Raw genomic sequence first — 6,000 nt, forward strand, 5'->3', positions numbered from 1 at the left:
ACTGTTGGATAAAGGTAACAGCACACCATTAGCAATAGGCAATACCTAGGACCAGATCTTAGTTTCTAAATATATTTTCCAAGTCAACACATTTTAGTGATTTTTAATCTTACTATAATTTATCATGGAAGCTTTTCATGCAATTGTACTCATTTCTTTCTCAAATTATCTTTAAACTATTTGACATTTAAATGTCAAGTTCAACATTTACAGTAGCACAATGTATATACTCAATTGATGTGGAAACAAACATTTATGACCAATTCCCTGCAGGCACAGTACTGCAAACTACACGTAACTGCTTTCTGGTCAATAATTGTAAAATACTGTCAATTATATGAGGTATCCTCATTTTAGAAGTGAAAAATGTGTACTAAAAATGAAACCTAGAATGAATCAAATACTGCAAATACAAAATGCCATCCAGTCTGGACAGATCACAAACTTATCCTTGGTTCCCTCTCATTACTCAAGGACTGAAAAATCTTACCTAATTTTACATTTATATTACATCCCCACTGAAAATCCTTTACCGCGCTACACGTCACTGACCAAAAAAATGGTGGAAAATAATTGTCAACCAGCATAAACATGTATCCAAAGAAATCCTTCTTTTCCTGAAAATTGAAACATTGGTAAACACATGAAGAAATATATTTTAAGGTAATCTAAATTTAAGAATTGGTAATTCACCAGGCCGAGGTTACATATGTACATATATTCACATGTGCACATCTACATAAGTAATTCGTATACATGACAGTTAAATCAGCTTTGCATATTGGAAGATATCATAAGAGATACTCAAAATTTAAGCCTTTTAAGCCAATTTAACCTACTCATTTAAAATGTCTTTTAAAAATCATTATCTCTACAAAACTTTTAAAATCTAAATAAATATATTTTTTTATTTCTATTCATGTTATAAATCTTTCAACATGGACTCTTTTGGGGTCCAATTTATTGATCTTAGAACATAATGTTCTCACATTGGATGAAGAGTTAATTAATAGTTTGTGCCACATTTCCTTCACAAATAAATGTTAAGAATAATTTATTTGATTGAATGGCAATTCATAACCTTATACAAAAGCACATAATAATTTCAACTAGAATTAAGCCTCACCACATATAGTTCTTTTCCATTATTAACAAATGACTACAGATGAACAAATGATTACATGGCAGTCATTCCGACTCCAGGAAAAAAGAACCTTTTGAAAATATTTTAAGAACTATAGAATTAATGCAAAAAATGCTGGCTTGTGCTTATGTACACACTTTTTATTTTTCACAATTTAATTATTTATCTACTTATATACTACTGTTTCTCTTTCATAGCTAAGTTTCTTGGCTTGAAACCATTTGGAATTCTATTATTGCTCTAGGAGAAGGTACTTCTAAAAATACAATAGTCTATTTTTGAGTAGCAAATAAGCTTCAGAAGTGTTTGTACATTATAAAATATTGCTATCAACTTTATATTTTTCTACTTTGGCATCAAAATCCCCAGTTATATTTCCATATATGACCTTCTAGCCATACTGTATTCAACATCTTATTTGACTTCGTTAGTTTCCTTAACTCTAAAATAGGAAAAATAGTAATACACTATAGCATATTTGTGATCATTTATAATGTTCACATACATAAAGTTCCTGACATAATAATGCTCAATAAGTAGTACTTCATGGATTCAAATGATTCATAGTCCATATATATCAAAGGTTTTTTTTCATAATCATTAATTAAGCATTTCAATGAATGATTAAAATGGATGTTTGTGTATTACTTATACACATACATTTTCCATTTAATTCTATTCTAATATTTAACCTTTTATGCATAATCTGTTGTCCTGATGAATATAAGTGCTCCTTAATGGCAAGGACATACTTTAATGTTCTTGTCCATCCTGGCACCAGTCTTTCGGATAAAAGTCCTGAAGAGATTAAGAAACAGAGACCAGAACCAAGATGACAAAAAAGCACTTGAAGTATTACAACCAGCAGAGATTTTCAAGTCTAGTACACAAAATTTGCCATAATACTATTTTTTACTTTAATTTTTATAATTAGGTGGTTGTTTTTCCCTTAGACAAAAAGAAGAACTTTTCTTCCCAAGTCAGATTGTGATGGCTTTGTTGCAATGCCAACATCATGTTCTATCACTGGAAACCCAGCAGATACAGTCACAACAGATACATGGATATGAAGCTCTTGGATCTCAGAAACAGATCTGAGATTTAGGTTTTAACAAACTATAGACAAACCTAAACTATAGACAATTTTTAAATTTTTTTTTCTGTTTAAGCCACTCAGCCACTGTTTAATAGGTTTTCTTTATTGCTATTTCCCCAATACAATTTTTTCCTACTGTACAGCATAGTGACCCAGTTACACATACATGTACACATTCTTTTTTCTCCCATTATCGTGCTCCATCATAAGTGACTAGACATAGTTCCCAGTGCTATACCGCAGGATCTCATTGCTAATCCATTCCAAAATTTATGACTAAAGAGCCAGTAATTCTCTGGGATGAAAAATAAGAGTCTCGGCACATGGAAGCAATTATTTTGCTGTCAGGTGCAGGAGACATCCAATAGATCAGTGAACAAAGTAGGACTTTGACAGTAGATGAAAAGAGAAAATACACTAAAATAAGTCCCTTAACTACCCTGGCAAAGATTTTCATCAATATTTACTAAGACGAAAAATTCAAATAACATTTGCAGTTTCTTTTCTCTATAAACAATAACTCTGCATTACTTTCACTCCTTTCTAAGTCATTCTCAAGTTCATCTATGGCTTTATTTATAAAGTTTTGGGTTAAATATCATTGAATGAAATTTTTAAAACCATTTCCTAAGTCCTACGCAAAATGGATCCCAAATGATAGAGTCAGGAGCTAGGTCTTTGGGATAACAGTTAAGGTAAGCAGCATTCCCTGTAGAATTTTCCTCCTCTTGTTTGGCTATATGCTATACTACACAAATATGTGACATTGTTATAGAAGGTGATTGATTACATTTTATCAAATTTAATAGTTATTCATATTGACCAAAGTAGTCGCGTAAAAATCATTCCTTTTCTTTTTTTCATTTTACAGCATCCCATTCTGTTTATATTCTCTAAGCATGTGCATAGATTACTTTTTTTTTTCTGAAAGGTTGAGAGTTTTCTGATCAATGGGATTATAAAACTTTATTTCCAAACACTTGTCTCTAAACCTATTAAGTAGTATTTTGAAAATAAAACACTGGCACTTAAAAATGACATTGAGAAGTGAAAGCAAACACTTCAAAGGAATTTATATCAGTATATAAAATACATGTACTAGTTACCATGTATATAGGAAACCAAGGCAATGTGTTTCAAAAAAAGATGCCAGATTTAAGCCTACATGTTCACAATGTTTTGAATTGTTGAAAAGACAAATTTCCTTCAAGAAATAGGTCAAGCAAAAATCAGTTTCTGTCAGCAGAAAGTCATTTTAGTGAACTGTCAGTAAATCCCTAACAGCACAGACGGAGAGAGCTACTTTAGTGATGTATGTGAAAGAGCCCAAGCAGCTAAACTTCAGAGCTAGAAGCAAAGGCTCCAAGGCTTATATTTGAAAACAAAACTAAACAAAACAAAAATCCACGTATTTTTCTATGCAGCAAAAAAAGATACCAAAACCTTTTTGCTTTAGAAACACTCCTGAAAACTGAGGAGCTATACAGCCAACAAAGCCTCATATTTTAGTCTGAGATTCCATATGACACTTTAAATCACTAAATGTTAGAGCTTGAACAACCTTAGAGAGAATGTCATCCAACCTCCCCGTTTTATAATAAAAAGTGCATTGGATTTGGAGTCCAAACACCTGAGTTAATTTCCTAAACAATATCCTTTTAAACTCTGAGACTCATTTACATATCTACCAAATAGGCAAAGGATACTAAATTACAGGTTTATAATGACAATTTTTTTCCTTTCCTATTGCTTCTGTAACAAATTACTGAAAACTTGGTGTCTCAAACCAAATTTATTATTTTACAATTCTACGGGCCAGAAGTCTGAAAAGGGTCACTCACACTAGGCTAAAACCAAGCTCAAGGCCTGAGTTCCTTTTGGAGGCAATAGAAGAGCAGCTGTTACCTTACCTTTCCCAACTTTTAGAATCTGCTTGAATTTCTTGGATGCTGGCACATTTCTCCCACCCAATACTGACTTTCCTACTCCTCCCTCTCTCTCCCCTTTTTAAAGACTCTCGTCTACATTGGCCCCACCTGGATAAACTAGGATACTCTCCCCATCTCAGTGTCAGTTGATGAGCAACACCTTAATTCTATCAGCGACCCTAATTCCTGTTTTCCACTTCAAAACATATTCACAGGTTCTGTGAATTAGGACAGAGCCATCTTTGAGTGTGTGTGGGTGTGGTGTGATGAAGGAAAGAGGCATCATTTAGCCTACCATCAAAACTACTCAAATGATACATCACAAAACAATTTACTTATGTAAAAGCCTCCTATTAGGAGAAGTAAGAAAACAATGGTCAGTTCTGCTGTTCATTAGCAGCAGAACTCACCTTGGCCCCAGGTCTCCTAAGTACCTGACCAGAATATTTACTCCGCAACATGAGGGATCTGGCAGGGAGCACAAATAGGCAAGGCTGTAAACTTGGCTTAGATTCAGTAACAGACACTCTGAATATGGGGCTGTTGGTTTATACATGAGCTTTTGATAACAAATTGCCTAAATTGTAGTTCCACAATTATTTAATTCTGAGAACTTTAGCAAGGTTATTACCTTTGAGAACTTCATTTTTACTTTAGGTAAAATAGAGATGATAGTACTTACTTTAGAGTTTAATTGAAAAAGTTAAATGAGAAAATCCATGTAATATGCTTAGCAAACTGACAACAGCAAGTTCTCAATACATGATAATTGTCTTTAATGTCTTAGATTAAAGACATACACTTGCCAATCACAAAATCTACACTAGGCATCAAGGCACTCAGGAATATAAATATATAATTTAGAAATATACCATGACCTTATGAGCTTTATAGTCCAATAGTGAAACAAGTTGAGTATATTTGTTTAACTAATTAAAAGATTTTCATATGTAAACTGGCCTTCTTCACATTGTCTAACTGGAAGAATCTACAAAGTAAAAACTATCAAGCTACAAGAAAAACCTCTGAAAGCTCATCACTGAGCATGACCAACTCTAAAAGCTTCAGTCAGAAGCTTTTAGAAATCTTAACTGCTAAAGTTAAGATTTATGTAAATTATGTAAGACTATATTTTAAAATATATATTCCTGTATATATATATGAATATGTGTATATGTTATATACACATTTATAATACATACACTCACACACACATACAAACCCAAGATTAATTTATATAGATCAAAAAGTTGTAATATCTCTAAAAATTGATTTGTAAATGTGCCTTGTGCTCAATAAGGCCTTATTCAAGACAAATTTGTTGACTTTTCCAGGGTATAAACTAGATAATGAGTTTATGATGAAACTCTCCAAGAAAAATCTTGTAGAAGATCTTGAAAGGCAAGGGCATGAAATTAACTTAAAGTGAGTCAATGACCCGGTGGTCATACAGGTGAGCTAATAATGTGACATCTTATACAGATATAGGGATTTGACTCCCAAAAGTAAGAGTAATACCAAACATTTATCCATTGAGTGAGTCAGGCTATATCTATCAATAGAGGACTTTTCAGTTCTCCTCATGGTAAGGGCATGTGAATAAATCAAGATGGAGACCATGTTTTGGTAATTAGAATTCCATAAATTCAATTTAATTTCAAACAAAATTACAACAAATTTTAAGAACCTTAAAAAGAAAATTCTCAAGAAGAAAACTTTTCTGGAAATATAAAATTTTTCTTTTTCTTTTTCTCTTTTTTTAGGGCCATAGGTGTGGCATATAGAATTTCCCTGGCTAGGGGTCAAATTAGGGCTACAGCTGCCTTTCTATA

At 32.5% G+C, this 6,000-nt stretch overlaps 1 long non-coding RNA gene across 2 annotated transcripts in view; it reads right to left on the reverse strand.

Moving 5' to 3' along the window:
* LOC110257011 (uncharacterized) overlaps nt 1–4,222 on the reverse strand; it is a 301,414-nt gene extending 297,192 nt beyond the window's left edge. For both annotated transcript variants that reach the window (XR_014817996.1, XR_002339140.2), the window contains exon 1: nt 4,151–4,222. This is a non-coding gene — a long non-coding RNA (uncharacterized LOC110257011). The remainder of the gene's footprint in view (nt 1–4,150) is intronic.
* Nucleotides 4,223–6,000: the final 1,778 nt, after the last annotated feature.

The sequence above is a fragment of the Sus scrofa genome, chromosome 1, assembly GCF_054392235.1.
Source record: "Sus scrofa isolate SSC_HxYL_T2T_F1_AM1 chromosome 1, Sscrofa_HxYL_maternal_Yorkshire_Landrace_v2.0, whole genome shotgun sequence".
NCBI classification, from domain to species: Eukaryota; Metazoa; Chordata; class Mammalia; order Artiodactyla; family Suidae; genus Sus; species Sus scrofa.